Raw genomic sequence first — 21205 nt, 5'->3', positions numbered from 1 at the left:
TTCTCTGAACCTCAGTTTCCTCACCAGAGTGAAAGGGAGTCAAAAGCCCTCTTCCTCTCAGCAAATAGCACACCACTGACATTTAAGTGTGCACGAAAGAAGTACGCACCCGGGACATTCGAGCAGCGAAGCCAAGGGCGATTCGGCCTCGCAATCACTCGCAAAACCGCCGCCGCCAGCGACGCTAAGAACGGCGCGCATGCACCAACCCGTGCCGTCACAGTCACGTGCCCCAGGCCTTCGGCACTGGCTCCAGAGGCAGGATCTGACTGACAGAATGATTGACCTGTCATCGGAAAGCGCTCTCCCGAGCATTGGGCGAAGAGGTTGTTGATTGGGGATAGCCTCAGTGGGGGGGCGGGTTCTTTACCGCCCTGGTTACTATGACGCCCGCCCCCCGCCCCCTCGGCTGGCCGCCATCTTGTTGTTGATCGTACTTAGTGGGCAGCGCCGGGAGCTGGACCGAGCGGCCGGGGAGGGCCGCTGCTGCGGGGCTCACCCACCTGCGCTGCCTACCAGGGGGCGGGCCGAAACTCAGAGGCCCTGGGGGCCCAGCTCCCATAGGGAGCTGTGGGCACCCGCTGCCCAGGCCAGGCCGGTGAGTGGACATAAGCCGGGCCGAAAGACTGGCCTTATTACGCCGGTGGGGAGGGTGACGGCGGGCGCGGGGTTGGAGCGGGCGCGCGCGTGGCTGGGGCTTCTGCCGAGCATTGCTGGAACATCGCTCCAGCATCCTGTCCTGACCTGCCCGCTGAGCCTCCCAGATGTTGGCACCGAAGCCGAGGGGCAGCCCAGGTGGAGGTCAGAGAGCCCAGTGATTGAAGATTGGTCGGCAGAGTAGCGGGAAACTAGCTTCTCTGACTGAAACCCTGGGCTTTGCTGACCCGGAGCGCTGAAGCGTGTCCGGTGCCAGCTTGATGCTGTCCTGGGCGTTATGTTGTTTCTGGGTGGGAAATACACTTAACCATTATCGCTCCTGCGAGTGATTTTCAGACCGGTAGAGATTAAGACCAGACGAAGCAGGCCAAAGCCCCCGCAAGCCAGGCGGATCGGTGTCACGGCCCTGTAATTCTGGCAGGGCGAAGACCCTTTGCCTGGCTTCTTCCTCTCGAGACTAGTTTCCAAGCTCACCGTTTGCTTCCTCCTGAAGAGACGGGTTAAATGTCCATAATGTCTGAATTTTACCTTGGAACATATTTCTTTTGGTTCTTGACTACCACTTTTGGAGACTGATAATATCTTTCTCTTTTTCCTTTGAAAGCGAGTACTATGGTGATGATTAGAATAATTTTATATCCTAAAAGGTATTCCATCAGTTTATCAAGAGACAAAGGAAATGAAGAATCAGAAAAATAAATAAGACTTGTTGTGGATGGTATTCCACTGCCAAATTCACTTTTTTTTTTTTTTTTTTTTAAGACAGGGTCTTTCTCTGTCACCCCTGCTAGAGTGTGGTGGTCATTATAGCTCACTACAACCTCAAACTCCTGGACTCAGGTGATCCTCCTGACTCAGCCTTCCAAGTGGCAGCTACTATAGCCATGCTACCACGTCCACTTATTTTTTCTTTCTTTTTTTTTTTTTTTGTAGAAACAGGGTCTTGATTTTGCTCAGATGGGTCTCAAAGTCTTGGCAGAGTGATTATTCCTCCTTGGCCTCCCAAAGTGCTAGGATTACAGGCTTGAGCCACCAGGCTGAAGTGTTAAATTCACTTTTAACAGTGCTGGTGGATGAAAACAGACCCCTTTCCTGCAAGGGTAGGAGGATTGGAGATCCTGGGCAGAATTGTACAGGTCTAGGAAGACTACTGACTGCTCCAGAACACATTCTATTTACAGGTCCCTTGGGTTCTTTGCACAGGCGTGTATGTGGTTATCACAAACCTGCATGAGATGGTAAGAAGTCAAGTAGCACTACTTTGTGCATTTCTGTTAGGTATGATCTTGTCATTTCTGAATTTTTAATTTTGAAAGAAAGCAGTTCCTTGGTCAGCAGGAGATCCTTTTGGAAAGCAGATACAGAAATCAGAGGAGGCTGGTAGCTTCTTGCTGTTAGCCTAAGGTTATACCTTATTTAGAGAAGAGAGAAAAATTGAGTAGTCTTTAGTTATTTCATTGCCCTCTTTTAGACCTTTTTAAAAATCTTTAATGAGTTTTGACTTCAGTAAGACCAGTTCCTTTAGCAGTTCTTAAAAAGAAAGAAGAGAAATACTAAGTTGTATCAAAATTGTCCCAACTTCACCCTCCAATTAACAGATCCTTTAGAAAGTTAAGGTATAGGCCAGGCTTGGTGGCTCATGCCTGTAATCCCAGTACTTGGGAGGCTGAGGTGGGTGGATTGCCTGAGCTCACAGGTTGGAGACCAGCCTGAGCCAGAGCGAGACCTTGTCTCTAAAAATGGCCGGGTTTTGTGGTGGGCTCCTGTAGTCCCAGTTACTTGGGAGGCTGAGGCAAGAGAATTGCTTGAGCACAAGAGTTTGAGGTTGCTGTGAGTTGTGACTGCACGGCACTCTACCCAGGGTGATAGCTTGAGACTGTCTCAAAAGAAAAAAAAAAGTTTGAGGTTGCTGTGAGCTGTGATGCCACTGTACTCCAAGGGTGACATAGTGAGACTATAACCCCCCCCCCCAAAAAGAAAAGGCAACCACAAGTTTAAATTCTTTCTGATTTCTGTTAAAATAGATAATCTAAGTTAGGCTTTTATCCTGTTTTGTATACTGGACCTCTTTGAGATTTAGAAAGAGACACTAACTTTAGTCAAGTTCACAACACTGACCTTTGCATACAGTTTTACATGGTTCAAGGGCCTATTCCATCCATGGTATAAACCTGTGCTAGAACATCAGAATGCATGAGAACTTTGCTTTTGTTTAATGGTTTTTACCATCATATGAATATGTTGGAGTAGCAAATGGTAACTTAAACATGGGTATTACAGTACTATAATAGCAGTACTTCTAATTAGGACATTTTTAAGGGTAAATGAATGAGGCTGTTGTTAAAATAGCAGACCCTCTATCTACTTTTATTTCTTTTTCTTTTTCTTTTTTTTTTACACTTGGTAGAGTGCCATGGTGTCATAGTTCACAGCAACTTCAAACTCTTGGGCTCAAGTGATTCTCTTTTATTTATTTTTTTCTGAGATGGAGTCTTACTATGTCATCCTCAGTAGAGTGCCATGGTGTCACAGTTCATAGTAACCTTAAACTCTTGGGCGATTTTCTTGCCTCAGCCTCCCAAATAGCTGAAACTATAGGCGTCCTCCACAGTGCCTGGCTATTTTTAGAGATGAGGTCTTGCTCTTGCTCAGATTGGTTTTGAACCTGTGAGCTTAGGCAATCCAATTGCCTCGGCCTCCCAGAATGCCAGGATTACAGGCGTAAGCCACTGCGCCCGGCCCCACTTTAATTCCTTTGTATTATTTTTTTGAGACAGAGTCACTCTGTTGCCCTTGGTAGAGTGCTCTGGCATCACAGCTCACAGCAACCTCCAACTCTTGGGCTTAAGTGATTCTCTTGCCTCAGCTTCCCGAGTACCTGGGACTACAGGTGCCCACCACAATGCATGACTATTTTTTGTTGCAGTTGCTACTGCTGTTTTAGCTGGCTGGGGTTTGAACCTACTACCCTTGGTATGTGGGGCCGGCGCCCTACCCATTGAGCCACAGGCGCCGCCCAACTTCACTTTTATTACTTTTTTTTTGAGACAGAGTCTCACATTGTCACCCTTGGTAGAGTGCTGTGGCATCATAGCTCATAGCAACGTCTAACTCCTGAGCTCAAGGGATTCTCTTGCCTCAGCCTCTCAAGTAGCTAGGACTACAGGCACCCGCCACAATGCCAGGCTGTTTTTAGAGATGGGGTCTTTTTTTTTTTTTGTAGAGACAATAGTCTCACTTTATGGCCCTCGGTAGAGTGCCGTGGCCTCACACAGCTCACAGCAACCTCCAACTCCTGGGCTTAAGCGATTCTCTTGCCTCAGCCTCCCCAGTAGCTGGGACTACAGGCGCCCGCCACAACGCCTGGCTATTTTTTGGTTGCAGTTTGGCCGGGGCCGGGTTTGAACCTGCCACCCTCGCTATATGGGGCTGGCGCCTTACCGACCGAGCCACAGGCGCCGCCCCTAGAGATGGGGTCTTGCTCTTGTTTAGGCTGGTCTTGAACCTGTGAACTCAGGGCAATCCATCTGCCTCGGCCTCTCAGAGTGCCAGGATTACAGGCGTGAGCCACCACACCCGGCCTTAAACTTCACTTTTTTTTTTTTTTTTTAGTTTATTGTTGGGGATTCATTGAGGGTACAAGAAACCAGGTTACACTGATTGCATTTGTTAGGTAAAGTCCCTCTTGCAATCGTGTCTTGCCCCCAGAAGGTGTGGCACACAGCAAGGCCCCACCTCCTTCCCTCTCTCTGCTCTTTCCCCACCCCTCCCTCCTACTTTCTCCCTCTGCTCTCCCCCACCCCACCCCCACCGTGTCATTAATTGTCCTCATATCAAAATTGAGTACATAGGATTCATGTTTCTCCATTCTTGTGATGCTTTACTAAGAATAACGTGTTCCACTTCCATCCAGGTTAATACAAAGGCTCTAAAGTCTCCATTTTTTTTAATGGCTGAATAGTATTCCATAGTGTACATATACCACAGCTTGTTAATCCATTCCTGGGCTGGTGGGCATTTAGGCTGTTTCCACATTTTGGTGATTGTAAACCGAGCTGCAATAAACAGTCTAGTGCAAATGTCCTTATGATATAAGGATTTTTTTCTTTCTGGGTTAAACTTCACTTTTAAAACACTTCATAGCCTGTGATAGAGATCCTACAGTGAAGTCAGGAGCTAGGGTAGCCTTATGGGATGAGATCTTATGTTCTAATGTGACATTCAGGGTTCTTACTGCCCAGCTGGCTTTAGTTCACCTCTCCAGGGTTTATCTTAATCCCCACTAACCGAAAGGTTTGCTAAACATTCCATACATATTATTTATACAAATTCTCTCACTGCTAAATTCAGAGACCTTTGCCCCTGTTTGGGATGCCTTTCAGCTTTAGTTTTGCTACTTTTTTCTTCAGTATGCAATTAATTTTCTACCTATCTTCTTATAAAACATTTGTAAAACATTTCAGCTCCTGGGGATATCACACATACTTCACTCCCTCTGAACTGTAGTAGCATGATTGCCCTTAAGTAAAAAACAAACTAGTGTTTCCTCTTTTAAGAATAATTTTTTTTTCTGTTTCTCTATTTTATACTTTTTTGTATCTTTTATTTATTTATTTATTTTTATTATAAAATCATAGCTGTGTACATTAATGTGATCATGGGGCACCATACACTGGTTTTATAAACAGTTTGACACATTTTCATTTTTTTTTGCAGTTTTGGCCGGGGCTGGGTTTGAACCCACAACCTCCGGCATATGGGGCCAACGTCCTACTCCCCCTACTCCTTTGAGCCACAGGCACGACCAGTTTGACACATTTTCATCACACTGGTTAACATAGCCTTCCTGGGGCGGTGCCTGTGGCTCAAGGAGTGGGGCGCCGGTCCCATATGCCGGAGGTGGCGGGTTCAAACCTAGCCCCGGCCAAAAAAAAAATAAAAACATAGCCTTCCTGGCATTTTCTTAGTTATTGCGTTAAGACATTTATATTCTACATTTACTAAGTTTCACATGTACCCTTGTAAGATGCACCACAGGTGTAATACTTTTTTGTATCTTAAAAGCACTTGCAAGTTGTAGATGAGGACTAAATATTTATAAAGATGTACAAAATCTGTCTGAGTTGGAAGGAGACACCCCCTGTAATTGTGGTCCCCAACCCCAGGTCCGAGGATTGGTACTGGTTTGCTACCTGTTAGGTGCCAGGCCACACAGCATCACTACTTGAGCTCCATCTCCTGTCCCATCCCCACCCACTACCCCCTACTCCAATCTGTGGAAAAAATGTCTTCTACGAAACTGGTCCTTGGTGCCAAAAAGAGTGGGGACCTCTTTTCTGTAATTAAATGGGGAAATGGAAGGGAGTGAGCAAATAGAAATGGGGGTTTGGTGGCCATGAATTTCTACCTTCTACCCTGCCTAAAGTGCTTGTAAATGTTAGTGCCCTATGGAGGCAGGTATGTCCTCAGAGTTGCAGAACTTGCTCAAAGAGTAGAAGAAGTAATTGCACATTTCAGGAGGGGCTGTGTATTGATTCTTGGCCTTTTGGCTAAGGTCAAGTGCAGAAGGGGCTGTGTGGCCCATTCCCTTTCCTGGCTAAATAACGAGTTTTGACTTGGTGAACATGAACATCATGACATTGGGTGCCAGTTTTCTTAGGTCTTCTTGATTGTTTCTTGGTCTCATTGGTACCCTGGGCTGCTGTAAATGGTAGCATTTGCAGTCTGCCCTCCTCTCAGTGCTTCATACAGTTTAAAGAGCAGTGTTGAGGGAAGCTAGGGAAAGGATGCACAGTGCATTCTGTGACTTGGAGCAAGGAAGCAGTTAAGCATTTTGTGTCTTTGTGGTACTGGGTTTGTGCTTTTGCACTGGTTTTATTTCGTTTCTTTTTTTGGGGGGGACAGTCTTAAGCTGTTTCCCTGGGTAGAGTGCTGTGGCATCACAGCTCACAGCAACCTCAAACTCTTGGTCTTAAGTGATTCTCTTGCCTCAGCCTCCTAAGTAGATGGGACTACAGGTGCCCACCACAACACCCAGCCATTTTTTTGTTGCAATTTGGCCTGGGCCAGGTTCGAACCTGCCACCCTTGGTATATGGGGCTGGCGCCCTACCCACTGAGCCACAGACGCTGCCTAGAGCACCTTGAATTTCATAAAATCATCTGGGTGTATTGTGATTGAATGAACAATTATTATTTATTTTATTTTATTTATTTATTTATTTATTTATTTATTTTTGGCCGGGGCTGGGTTTGAACCCGCAACCTCCGGCATATTGGACCTGCGCCCTACCCGCTGAGCCACAGGCGCCGCCCTGAATGAACAATTATTAAACAACTTATTTGATAATCAGAAAGAGCTGAATATGGTGGCTCAATTCTATAATCCTAGCACTCTTGAGAGGCTGAGGCAGGAGGATCCCTTGAGGTCAAGAATTTGAGACCAACCTGAGCAAGAGTGAGACCCTGTCTCTATTTTTTTTTTCTTTTTTGAGACAGAGTCTCACTATGTTGCCCTGGGTAGAGTGCCGTAGTGTTACAACTTACAGCAACCTCAAATTCCTGGGCTTAAGTGATTCTCTTGCTTCAGCCTCCCAATAGCTGGGACTATAGGTGCTCTCCACAACGCCCGGCTATTTTTTGGTTGCAGTTGTTGTTGTTTAGCAGGCCCTGGCTGGGCTTCAACCCTCTAGCCTTAGTGCATGTGGCCAGCGCCCAACTCACTGAGCTACGGGTGCCGAGCCGAGCCGAGCCGAGACCCCGTCTCTATTAAAAATAGAAAAATTGGGCAGCGCCTGTGGCTCAACAGAGTAGGGCGCCCACCCCATATGCCAGAGGTGGCGGGTTCAAACCCAGCCCTGGCAAAAAAAACCTAAAAAAATAAAAAATAAATAAATAAATAAAAATAGAAAAATTAGCTGGGTGTTGTGGTGAGCATCTGTAGTCCCAGCTACTCCGGAGGCTGAGGCAGGAGGATGGCCTAAGGTGAGCCCTGGAGTTTGATGTTGCTGTCCATGGCACTCTAGCCTGGGGCCACAGACTTTGTCCAAAAAAATAAAGTTAAACAGAACTGGCTCGGTGGCTCATGCCTGTAATCCTAGCACTCTGAGAAGCCAAGGGGGTTGGATTGCCTGAGCTCACGAGTTCGAGACCAGCCTGAGCCAGAGCAAGACCTCATCTCTAAAAATAACCAGATGTTGTGGTGGGTGCCTGTAGTCCCAGCTGCTTGGGAGGCTGAGGTAAGTGAATCACTTGAGTCCAGGAGTTTGAGGTTGCTGTGAGCTGTGATGCCACAGTACTTTACTGGGGGCAACAAAGTGAGACTCTGTCTCAAAAAAAAATAAAACCAAATAATGACAAGTGTTAGTAGGGCTGTAGAGAAGTTGGAGCTTCATGTACTACTGGTGGAAATGTAACACGGTCTCTTTAGAAAAATAGTCTGGGGTGGTGCCTGTGGCTCAAGGAGTAGGGCGCTGGTCCCATATGCCGGAGGTGGTGGGTTCAAACCCAGCCCCGGCCAAAAAAAAAAAAAGAAAAATAGTCTGGTAGTTTTTAAAGTCTGAAACATAGAGTTAGCATATGACCCGGTAATCCCTCTCTTCAGTGTCTACCCACGATAAATGAAAACAAATACCCACATAAAAATTTGTGCATGGAAGTTTATAGCAGCATTATTTGTAATAGCCAAAGGGTGAAGCAACCCAAATCTCATGAGCTGATGAATAGATAATAAAATGTGGTTTATATGTATAGCGGAATGTTATTCTGCAATAAAAAGGAATGAAGTATTGTTAAATGTCACAATATGGATGAACCTCAAATGTTAATTGAAATTAGACACAGAAGTCCATATTTATATGATTATGTCCAGAATAGTCAGGCCTATAGAGACAAAGTGGTTGAGTGATTGCTTTAGGGATTGTGGGGTGTTGGGAGATAGTGAAGTGATATCTGAAAGGGTATGGGACTTTTTGAGGAGGTTAGCATACCAAAACCTGAGTACTTGATCACCAGGGAACTTTGAGGTAGTGATGGTAGCATCTGTGAGTATACTAGTAACCATTGAATTATACATTTTAATGAGTAATTTGTATGATATGTGAATTACATCTCAATAAATCTGTTATTTAAAAACATAAAATATGGGCGGCGCCTGTGGCTCAGCGGGTAGGGCGCCGGCCCCACATGCCGAGGATGGTGGGTTCAAACCCGGCCCCGGCCAAACTGCAACAAAAAAAAAAATAGCCGGGTGTTGTGGCGGGCGCCTATAATCCCAGCTTCTTGGGAGGCTGAGGCAAGAGAATCGCCTAAGCCTAGGAGTTGGAGGTTGTTGTGAGCTGTGTGACGCCACGGCACTCTACCAAGGGCGATAAAGTGAGACTCTGTCTCTACAAAAAAAAAAAAACAAAAACATAAAATATTAGCCGGGTTTTGTGGCAGGTGCCTGTATTCCCAAGCTGCTCGGGAGGCTGAGGCAGGAGAATCGCTGAAGTCCAAGAGCTGGAGGTTGCTGTGAGTCCTGTGACATCATGGCACTCTACTGAAGGCGGTAAAGTGAGACTCTGTCTCTACAAAAACAAACAAACAAAAAAAACATAAAATATATTCATTAGTAAAAATATGTAAGTAGACAAGAAGGAATAAAAATACAGGATCATCTGTAACTTTACTGTTTGTGTTTTAGTGTATGACCAGACATCTTTTCCTGTCATAACTTGCAAAACTGGGAGTCAGCCATATATCATAAACATCTGTATTGGTAAAAGGTGCATTCAGTATACCTCAGTGGCCAGTTGGCAGTGATGGAGCAAAGCAGGAGTGAGGAGGAACGGCATTGAGGAGTGGTTGGAACCAGGGTGAACAAGAGAGAGAACACAGTCTCTAACGGGTCGTTCTCAGTTTTTTGTGTTTTTTTTTGAATTTCAAAGTATTGTGGTGGGTACAAGTATTTTTGGTTACATAGATTGCTTTTATAACACTTGAGTTGTGGTTATGGGAGTATTCTTCAGGTTAAAACAATTGTTGTTAGCAGATCTTGTGATTTTTATTTTTATTTTTTGAGGCGGAGTCTCATTTTTCTTGCCCTGGTAGAGTGCTATGGTGTCATAGCTCACAGCAACCTCAAACTTTTGGTCTTAAGCGATCCTCTTGTCTCAGCTTCCTAAGTAGCTGGGACTATAGGCGCCAGCCACAATGCCCAGCTAATTTTTAGAGACAGGGTCTCCCTCTTGCTCAAGGCTGGTCTCAACTCCTAAGCTCAAGCAATCTACCCACCTCAATTACAGGTGTGAGGCCCAGCCCTGTGATTTTTTTTTTTGCAGATTTTGGCCGGAGCTGGGCTTGAACCCGCCACCTCTGGCATATGGGGCCAGCGCCCTACTCCTTTGAGCCACAAGTGCTGCCCAGCCCTGTGATTTTTTAAAAAGAAAACCAAAGCCAGTGTGATGGCTCACGCCTGTGATCCTAGCCCTCTGGGAGGCTGAGGCAGGTGGATTGCCTGAGCTCAGGGGTTCAAGACCAGCCTGAGCCAGAGTGAGACCCTGTCTCTAAAAAATGAAAAAACCTGGGTGTTGTGGCAGACGCCTGTAGTTTCAACTACTTGGGAGGCTGAGGCAAGAGGATCAGAGGATCAATCATTTGAGCCCAAGAGTTTGAGATTGCTGTGACCTGTGACACCGCAGCACTCAACTGAGGGCTATAAAGTGAGACTCTGTCTCAAAAAACAAAAATTAATAATAAAAGAAAACCCAAAATTTGGATTTTAATATGAAATTTCCTGATTTTTAAAAAATTTACAATTTTTTGAAGCAAAATCTCATTATGTTTCCAAGTTGGACTTGAATTCCTTTGCTCAAGTGATCTGCCTCAGCCTCCCAAGTAGCTGGGATCATAGATGTATACCACTGGGCCTAGCCTAATTTTTTCTTTTCTTTTCTTTTTTTTTTCTTTTTTAAGATAGTCTCACTTGGGTCACCTTTAGTAGAGTGCCGTGGCATCTTAGCTCACAGCAACCTCAAACTCATCGGCTCAAGCGATTCTCTTGCCTCAGTCTCCCGAGTAGCTAGGACTACAGGTGCCTCCCCCGCACCCCACAACGCCTGGCTATTTTTTTTTTTTTTTTTGTGGAGACAGAGTCTCACTTTATTGTTGTTGGTAGAGTGCTGTCCCATCACAGCTCACAGCAGCCTCCAGCTCCTGGGCTTAGGCGATTCTCTTGCCTCAGCCTCCCCAGTAGCTGGGACCACAGGCACTCACCACAACGCTCAGCTATTTTTTGTTGCAGTTTGGCTGGGGCCGGGCTTGAACCCACCCCCCTCTGTATATGGGGTCGGTGCCCTACTCACTGAGCCACAGGTGCTGCCCTATTTTGTTTTTTGTTTTTTGTTTTTTGTTTTTTTTTAGAGATGGGGTCTTGCTCTTGCTCAGGCTAGTCTCAAACCTATGAGCTCTTCCAAGTGCTGGAATTACAGGTGTGAGCCACTGCAGCCGATCCCAGCCTAAATTTTTTTTTTTTTTGTAGAGACAGAGTTTCACTTTATTGCCCCCAGTAGAGTGCCGTGGCATCACACAGCTCACAGCAACCTCCAACTCCTGGGCTTAGGCGATTCTCCTGCCTCAGCCTCCTGAATAGCTGGGACTACAGGCACCCGCCACAACGCCCGGCTACCAGCCTAAATTTTTTATTTATTTATTTTTTTTTGTAGAGACAGAGTCTCACTTTATGGCCCTCGGTAGAGTGCCGTGGCCTCACACAGCTCACAGCAACCTCCAGCTCCTGGGCTTAAGCGACTCTCCTGCCTCAGTCTCCCGAGCAGCTGGGACTACAGGCGCCCGCCACAACGCCCAGCCATTTTTTGGTTGCAGTTTGGCCGGGGCCGGGTTTGAACCCGCCACCCTCGGTATATGGGGCCGGCGCCCTACCGACTGAGCCACAGGCGCCGCCCTAAATTTTTTATTGATCGATTAGACAGATTCACACTCTGTTGCCCAGGCTAGAGTATCATGGTGTCAACCTAGTTTCCAGGAACCTCAGACTCCTGGGTTCAAGCCATCCTCCTGCCTTAGCCTCCTGAGTAGCTGAGATAACAGGTGCCCACTACAATGCCTGGTTAATTTTTTTCTATTTTTATTTATTAATTCTTTTTTTATTATTTGAGACATAGTCTCAAGCTGTTGCTTGGGTAGTGTGCCATGGTGTCAGCTCACAGCAACCTCCAACTCTTGGGCTCAAGTTATCCTCTTGCCTCCTTTTTTCTTTCTTTCTTTCTTTTTTTAATTTAATTTTATTTTATCATCATCATTATTATTTTTTTGCAATTTTGGCCGGGGCTGGGTTTGAACTCCTCACTTCCGGCATATGGGACCAGCGCCCTACTCCTTTGAGCCACAGGCGCCACCTTTTTTTTTTTTATGAGGCAGAGTCTCACCATGTTGCCCTCGGTAGAGAGTGCCATAGCATCACAGCTCATAGCAACCTCAAACTCTTGGGCTTAAGTGATTCTGTTCCTTCAGCCTCCCAAGTAACTGGGACTACAGGTGCCTGCCACAATGCCCAGCTATTTTTTTGTTGTAGTTGTTATTGTTTAGCAAGCCGGGGCCAGGTTTGAACCTGCCAGCCTCAAGTGTATGTGGCTGGCACCCTAATCCCGGAACTATATGCTCCAAGCCAGTTTTTCTATTCTTTTGGTAGAGACAGAGTCTCACTCTTGCTCAGGCTGGTCTGGAACTTGTCAAGCAGTCTACCCACCTTGGCCTCCCAGAGTGTTAGGATTACAGGTGTTAGCCACTGTGCCTAGCCTTTTTTTCTATTTTTAATAGAGATAGGGTCTTGCTCTTGCTCAGGCTGGTCTTGAACTTTTTTTTTTTTTTTTGAGGCAGTGTCTCAAGCTGTCACCCTGGGTAGAGAGCTGTGGCATCACAGCTCACAGCAACCTAAAACTCTTGGGCTTAAACAATTCTCTTACCTCAGCCTCCCAAGTAGTTGGGATTACAGGTGCCTGCCACACGCCTGGCTTTTTTTTTTGCAGAGACAAAGTCTCACTTTATCGGCTTTGGTAGAGTGCTGTGGCGTCACACAGCTTACAGCAACCTCCACCTCCTGGGCTTGGGTGATTCTCCTGCCTCAGCCTCCCAAGCAGCTGGGACTACAGGCGCCCACCACAACACCCGGATATTTCTTTGTTGCAGGTTGGCCAGGGCTGGGTTTGAACCTGCCACCCTCAGTATATGGGGCCGGCAGCCTACCCACTGAGCCACAGGCACCACCCCCGGCTATTTTTGTTGTTGTTGTTGTTGCAGTCGTCATTGTTGTTGTTTAGCTGGCCCGGGCTGGGTTGGAACCTCCCACCCTTGGTGCACGTGGCTGGTGCTGTAACAACTGTGCTCTGGGCGCTGAGCCAACGCCTGGCTGTTTTTTGGTGGCAGGTGTCGTTGTCTGGTAGGTCTGAGCCGGGCTTGAACTCGCAAGCCTCAAACCCGCCAGCCTCAGGGTATGTGGCTGGTGCCCTACTCAGTGAGCTATGGGTGCCGAGCCTGGTCTTGAACTTCTGAACTCAGCCTCCCAGAGTGCTAGGATTATAGATCTGAGCCACCATGTGTAGCAAATTTAAAAAATTTTTAACCCTTTTTTTTTTTCTTTTTAAAGTCAAGGTCTTGCTATCACTCTGGGATAGAGTGCAATGACATGATCATAGCTCACTGCAGACTTGAACTCCTGGGCTCAAGTTGTCTTCCTACCTCATCCTCCTGAGTCACTGGGTCTGTAGTGTCTAATTTTTTCTTTCTTTCTTTCTGTTTTTTTTTTTTTTTTTTTTGCTACAGAGCCTTGCTTTGTTGCCCAGGGTAGAGTGTGAAAGGGTCATAGCTCACAGCAACCTCTCACTCTTCGGCTCGAGCAATTCTCTTGCCGCAGCCTCCCAAATAGCTGGGACTACAGGCCCCCACCACAATACCCAGCTACTTTTCTTTCTTTTTTTTTTTTTTTTGGAGACAGAGTTTCACTGTGTCGCCTTGGTAGAGTGCTCTGGCGTTGCACCTCACAGCAACCTCAAACTCTTGGGCTTAAGCAGTTCTCTTGACTCAGCCTTCCAAGTAGCTGGGATACAGGCACCTGCCACAACTCCTGGCTTTTTTTTTTTTTGAAGACAGAGCCTCACTGTGTCACCCTCAGTAGAGTGCTGTGGCATCACATCTTTTTATTTATTTATTTATTTTAAATAGTTTTTTGGCCGTGGATGGGTTTGAACCTGCCACCTCCTGTATATGGAGCTAGCGCTCCACTCCTTGAGCCACAGGTGCTGCCCCTGTGGCATCACATCTTACAGCAACCTCAAACACTTGGGCTTAAGTGATTCTCTTGCCTCAGCCTCCCAAGCAGCTGGGACTATAGGCGCCCGTCACAACGCCTTTTGTTTTTGTTGTTGTCATGGTTGTTTAGCAGGCCTGGGCCAGGTTTGAACCCACCAGCCCCAGAGCATGTGGCCTAAGTACTGAGCTACAGGTACTGAGCCAAATGCCTGGCTATTTGTTGTTGTTGTCAATGTTGTTTATCAGGCCCAGGCCAGGTTCAAACTTACCAGCCCTGGTGTATATGGCTGGTGCTCTAAGTGCTAAGCTACAGGTACCAAGCCAAACCTGGCTACTTTTTGTTGTTGTTGTCAATGGTTTTTTTTTTTTTTTTTTAGAGATAGAGTCTCATTTTATCACCCTTGGTAAAGTGCTATGGTGTCACAGCTCACAGCAACCTCCAGCTCCTGGGCTTAGGCGATTCTCTTGCCTCAGCTTCCCGAGTAGCTGGGACTACAGGCACCTGCCAGCCACAATGCCTGGCTATTTTTGTTGCCGTTTGGCCTGGGCTGGGCTCAAACCCTCCACCCTTGGTATATGGGGCTGGCGCCCTACTCACTGAGCCACAGATGCTGCCCTGTTGTCAATGTTGTTTATCAGGCCCGGGCCAGGTTTGAACCCACCAGCCCCTGTACATGTGGCTGGTGCACTAACCCCTGAGCTACGGGTACAGAGCCAGTATAGCAGGGGTCCTAAAACTTTTTAAACAGGGGGCCAGTTCATTGTTCCTCAGACCGTTGGAGGGCTGGACTATAGTTTTAAAAAAAATACTATGAACAAATTCCTATGCACACTGCACATATATTATTTTGAAGTAAAAAAACAAAACAGGAACAAACACAATTACACTGCCTCATGTTGATTAGGTGATTCTCCTGCCTCAGCCTCCCAAGCAGCTGGGACTACAGGCGCCCACCACAACGCCCGGATATTTCTTCGTTGTAGTTTGGCCGGGGCTGGGTTTGAACCTGCCACCCTCAGTATATGGGGCCGGCAACCTACCCTGTGGGCCGCAGTTTGAGGACCCCTGCTATAGTGTCTAATTTTTACACTTATTTTGGAGAAAAATCTCCCTGGTTTGCCCTGGCTGATCGTGAATGCCTGACCTCAAGCAGTCCTCACACCTTCTTCTTCCAGAGTGTTAGACTTACTGGTGTGCACCTGGCCTTTTTGTTGATTTTGATGCTTAAACTGGCCCCAGACTTAATGTTGAAGGTGCTGTTATGGTGTTCTAAGCACATGAAGGCTATGATAGGTCTTACAAAGAAAATAAGTGTGTTAAATAAGTTTTGTTCAGGTATGAATTATGCTATGAGTTCTGTGTTAATAAATCAGTAATGTGTATTAAATAAAGTGTCTTTAAACAGACACATACATAAAAGATTTTGTATATGTGTAGATCTGGAAGGTTATGTATTGATTGGTTGATGAGCATGTTGTGTCCAGAGGCTCACAGGAACTTCCATTCATATTAATTAATATCTAGGTGCAGTGGCTCAGTATTTGATAACCCAGTGTACACAGGACTATATAGAACATTAACTACCATCAATAATGAGAATTGACTGTATAATCTGTTGTGTTCTAGCTGATTGTTCTAGATTTTAATTTCTGGGAGCCACAGGTAGTGCTTACGGTGATGAGAATTCATCCCTTAAATTCCTCCTCCTTTTAAAGGTATTTCCTTTTTTTTTTTTTTTTTTTTGTAGAGACAAAGTCTCACTTTATGGCCCTGGGTAGAGTGCCGTGGCATCACACAGCTCACAGCAACCTCTAACTCCTGGGCTTAAGCGATTCTCTTGCCTCAGTCTCCCGAGTAGCTGGGACTATAGGCCCCGCCACAATGCCCGGCTATTTTTTTGGTTGCAATTCAGCGGGGGCCAGGTTTGAACCCACCACCCTCAGCATATGGGGCCGGCGCCTTACCAACTGAGCCACAGGCGCCGCCCTATTAAAAGTATTTCCATAGGTTGCCTGTTTTGAGTAGCTCAGCCTGGAATATTGTATTCTGTTTCACTGTTGATTTCTTGGGCCAGTGTTCAGTGATTGGTTTCTTTGTAGACAAGCACTCAGTTATCATTGTCCTTTTTTAAAACTCCCCACATCTCTTTTTATTTTTTTATTTTTTTGTAGAGACAGAGTCTCACTTTATGGCCCTCGGTAGAGTGCCGTGGCTTCACACAGCTCACAGCAACCTCCAACTCCTGGGCTTAAGCGATTCTCCTGCCTCAGCCTCCCGAGTAGCTGGGACTACAGGCACCTGCCACAATGCCCGGCTATTTCTTGGTTGCAGTTTGGCCGGGGCCGGGTTTGACCCCACCACCCTCGGTATATGGGGCCGGCGCCCTACCGACTGAGCTACAGGCGCCGCCCAAAACTTCCCACATCTCTTAAGAAATTAAATTATTTTGGCTTGGCGCCTGTGGCTCAAACAGCTGAGGTGCTAGCCATATACACCTGAGCTGGCGGGTTCGCATCCAGCCTGGGCCTGCCAAACAACAATGACGGCGGTAACCAAAAAATAGCTGGGCATTGTGGTGGGCGACTGTAGTCCCAGCTACTTGGGAGGCAGGGACAGGAGAATCGCTTGCGCCCAGAAGTTGGAGGTTGCTGTGAGCTGTGATGCTATGGCACTCTATCCAGGGCTACAGCTTGAGGCTCTGTCTCACGAAAAAAAAAAAAAAGAAAAAGAAATTAAATTATGTTTATGGAACTGGTAAGATAAACACTTTCAGGATGAGACAGGCTAGGGATTTAAGTGGAATGGAACTTTAACATAGGATTTGGTTGAAGTAAGAAAATTATTTAAGTATTGTGCTCTTTTGAAGATATTTTGTTAAAATATTTGGTGTATATTTTATTTACAGTTTACCATATTTTTTAATAGTTGATTGGAAGAGAATCAGTATGTAACATTCTTCTCACTTGATTGGAATCTTTTATTTCCTGGTCTGCATGTTTATTTTTTTAGTTTATTTTTATTTATTTATTTGTTTATTTATCGAGACAGAGTCTCACTTTGTTGCCCTGGGGTTGAGTGCCATGGTGTCATTGCCTCAGCCTCCCAGATAGCTGGGAGTACAGGTGCCTGGCACAATGCCTGGCTATTTTTCTTTCTTTTTTTTTTTTTTAGAGACAGGGCCCAGCTAGTTTTAGAGATGGGGTCTTGCTTTTGCTGGTCTCAAACTCCTGAGCTCAGGCCATCTGCTGGACCTGTATATAACCTTTTTGGATTGACTGCTTGCACTTAGTAATATGTATTTAAGGTTTCTCCTTGACTTTTAATGGCTTGATAGCTCATTTTTAGCTCTAATTAATATTCAGTTTCTGTCAGTACCACGGTTTATCCATTCACCTATTGAAGGACATCCTTATTGTTTCTAAGGTTTGGTAATTATGAATAAAGCTACTTTAAATGTCTAATTGTGTTTTGTGCAAAATAGATTTTGGTGTTTGTGGTTCTCTTTAGAACAAAAAGCTCATTTTATTATTTTGTTTTAAAAGAATGGCTCTAAAGAAAAGTAATATACCATTTTATATTTGTCATAAATTCAGATGGATTTTTAAAAGCTATTAGAAAGTGGTGCCTGTAGTCCCAGCTACTTGGGAGGCTGAGTCAAGAGAATCCCTTAAGCCCAAGAGTTTGAGATTGCTGTGAGCTAGGACTCCATAGTGCTCTACCAAGGGCAACATAGTGAGACTCTTTCTCAAAAAAAAAAAAAAAAAAAAAAATGGCTGGGTGCCAGTAGTTCAGCCGGCCACATACACAGGGGCTGGGTTCAAACCCGGCGCGGGCCTGCCAAACAATGACAACTGCAATAACAAAAACAACAAAAATAGCCGGATGTTGTGGCAGGTGCCTGTAGTCCCAGCTACTTGGGAGGCTGAGGCAAGAGAATCTCTTAAGCCCGAGAGTTTGAGGTTGCTGTGAGCTATAATGCCACGGCATTCTACTAAGGGCTACATAGACTGTGTCTCAACAAAAAAAAAAAAAAAAGAAAGAAAGTGGGCCACACGCAGCTTTCTTCTTTTTCTATGTTGGTTTTCATCTACCCTGTTTCCCTGAAAATAAGACAGTGTCTTATTTTAAGGTGTGCTCCCAAAGACGCGCTAAGTCTTATTTTCAGGGGACGTCTTATCTTTCCTGTAATTAGGTCTTATTTTCTGGGAAACAGGGTACTTGTCGTCTGTGTACTTCAATGTCTTCATCTGTTAAATGTAGGCAACTTTTCTTTTCCTTTAAAGCAGCTTTACTCCCTGGCATGATACTTGGGAAATTGGGTTGTGGGTAGGTAATTATTTCATCTGGGAAAATGTAATCTGTGCTGTTGAGCAAGCCTTGTTTCTGTCTTGTGGGCCTTATTGAAATACTAGGGCACTGCTGAGAGCCTACATGTTGGAGCTAATTGTAAAGTATCTTGGGAAAAGAAGTTTCTTTGGTAAAAATCTTTATTAAGAATCAGAGGCCTGGGGGCGGTTCCTGTGGCTCAAAGGAGTAGGGCGCTGGCCCCGTATACTGGTGGTGGTGGTGGGTTCAAACCTGGCCCTGGCCAAAAACTGCAAAAAAAAAAAAAAACATCAGAGGCCTGGGCAGTGCCTGTAGCTCGGTGGGTAGGGCGCCAGCCACATACACCAAGGTTGGGTTCGAACCTGGTCTGGGCCTACTGTACAACAATGACAACTACAATAACAACAAAAAAATAGCCAGGCGTTGTGGAGGGTGCCTGTAGTCTCAGCTACTTGGGAGGCTGAGACAAGAGAATTGTTCATGCCCAAGAGTTGGAGGTTTCTGTGAGCTGTGACTCCATGGCACTCTACCTAGGGTGACATAGTAAGATTCTGTCTCAAAAAAAAAAAAAAGAATCAGAGGCCAAGCATGGTGGCTCATGCCTGTAATCCTAGCACTCTGGGGGACCGAGGTGGGTGGATTGCTTGAGTTCAAGACCAGCCTGAGCAAAAAAAGCAAGACCCCACCCCCACCCCCTCTACTAAAAAGAGAAAAACTGAGGCAAGAGGATCGCTTGAGCCCATGACTTGGAGGTAGCTGTGACCCTGTGGCACTCAACCTGTGGCGACAGCTTGAGGTTCTGTCTCAAAAAAAAATTGGAAGGTTAATAAGAAAACACCAGCAAAGTATCGAGAGTTCCTTTTTTTTTTTTTTTTTTTGAGACAGTCTTGTTGACCTGGGTAGAGTGCTAGGGCATTCTATCTCACAGCAACCTCCAACTTGAGCTCAAGCTATCTTTTTTCCTCAGTTTTTATATTTTTAGTAGAGATGGGGTCTTGCTTTTTGCTCAGGCTGGATCTCAAGCAATCCACCCTCCTTGGCCTCCCAGAGGGCTAGGATTACAGGTGTGAGCCACTGTGCCGGGCACATGAGTTCCTTTTAGGTAAGAGCACTTAGAGGTGAGAAAAATCAAAACAGCTCTGCTTTAAGATTTTTTTTTCCGTTGTTGTTGTTGAGACAGAATTTCACTATGTCGCCCTTGGTATAGGGCCGTGTGTGGCATCACAGCTCACAGCAACCTCAAACTCTTGGGCTTATGTGATTCTCTTGCCTCAGCCTCCCAAGTAGCTGGGACTACAGGCACCCACAACAATGCCCGGCTATTTTTTGTTGCAGTTGTTGTTTAGTCTGGGCTGGGTTCAAACCCGCCACCCTCAGTGTATGTGGCTGGCGCCGTAACCACTGTGCTAAGGGCGCCAAGCCAGAATTTTTTATCTTTTTAGGTATAAAACTATTGTTAGGCTCATACCTATTTAATGGAGCAGGTAGGTTTTCTAGCCTTTATACAATCTGAAATTAAGATAAAAATCTTTCATTAGGAGATGTTCAGATAATTAGTTCTATAATTGTTCATTTGACTTAGTAAACCATAAAAGCTGGTTGGGAACTTTGGTTCTCCTCTCTGCTCATGTGAGTAGTAGTACCCTTCGGTCCTTGCAGCCAGTCTGGTTGCTGTGTCCACTAAAAACTATGTGAGTGGCCCTTGTAAACTGGCTGTCTTTGCTACACTTTCTTCTCATATCAATAATTTTGTTTTCATATGTTACTACTTCAGCTTTCCTTGTAAAAAAAATTGGAATTTTGTGTTAAATATTGCCAGTGGAGCCCCACAGAGGCCTTGTATCTGAATTAGAGCGTTGTCTGGATTGTTAAAGTTATGCCAACAAGTTTGCTTCCCTGCCAGGGTAGAGAGTGGAGGAGGATGATAGACTATTTCTTTGAGTTGGCTTATAAGTTTTTTTTTATTTTTGAGACAGAGTCTTGTTCTATCACTCTGGGTATAGTGCAGTAACATCATCATAGCTTACTGTTACCTTAACTCCTGGGCTCAAGTGATCCTCTTAACTCATCCTGAGTAGCTGGGACTATAGGAGCACTACCATGCCCAGCTAATTTTTTCTATTTTTGTAGAATTGGGATCTCTCTCTTCCTCAGGCTGATCTTGGGTCTTGCAAATGCTCAGGCTGATCTTGGGTCTTGCATATGCTCAGGCTGATCTTGGGTTTTGCATATGCTCAGGCTGATCTTGGGTCTTGCATATGCTCAGGCTGATCTTGAAGTCCTGCCTTCAGATGATCCTCCCACCTCAGCGTCCCACAGTGCTAGGATTACAGGTGTGAGGCATTGTGGTGGGCCTAGAAGTTAGTTATATAGTGCAAGTTACTGGATGTAGAATTTTTTTTTGAGGAAAAATTTTCAACTTTTTTTCAGAAAATTTTCTCCTGAACTATGGGCATTAATGGTGGTTGTCAGCACTGAGTATTTCCTGGGGGATTTAAAAAACCCTCCAAAATTATATTATCACCCTTGAAAACATAGGAGCTGTAACATGAAGGTTGTTATGATAATGTTCTTTCTTCAGGTGAAATAGTTATAGTATCTTACACATATTTTAGAGTAACTTTAGTAATTGTTGTCTTCAGGTTTTACTTGATGACTAAAGTTGCACTGAGAGAGTAAACGACTTTTTTTTTATTAAGTAATTAATTTTTTTATTTTTTATTATAGCTGTGTACATTAATGCGATCATGGGACATCATACACTGGTTTTATATACCATTTGACATATTTTCATCACACTGGTTAACATAGCCTTCCTGGCATTTTCTTAGTTATTGTGTTAAGATATTTATATTCTACATTTAGTAAGTTTCACATGTACCCTTATAAGGTGCACCATAGGTGTAATCCCACCAAT

General features: G+C 45.3%; 1 protein-coding gene across 1 annotated transcript in view; it reads left to right on the top strand.

Annotated features, from left to right (window-relative positions):
- Window positions 1-410: 410 nt before the first annotated feature.
- Window positions 411-21205, top strand: part of IP6K1 (inositol hexakisphosphate kinase 1) — an 82719-nt gene continuing 61924 nt past the window's right edge. The window contains exon 1 of the mRNA XM_053599881.1: window positions 411-598. The gene's annotated coding sequence lies outside the window, so the exon portion shown is untranslated. The remainder of the gene's footprint in view (window positions 599-21205) is intronic.

This window comes from Nycticebus coucang, chromosome 8, assembly GCF_027406575.1.
Source record: "Nycticebus coucang isolate mNycCou1 chromosome 8, mNycCou1.pri, whole genome shotgun sequence".
NCBI lineage: Eukaryota > Metazoa > Chordata > Mammalia > Primates > Lorisidae > Nycticebus > Nycticebus coucang.
The sequence above is the reverse complement of the archived record's forward strand: the minus strand, read 5'-3'. Positions and strand labels throughout refer to the sequence as shown.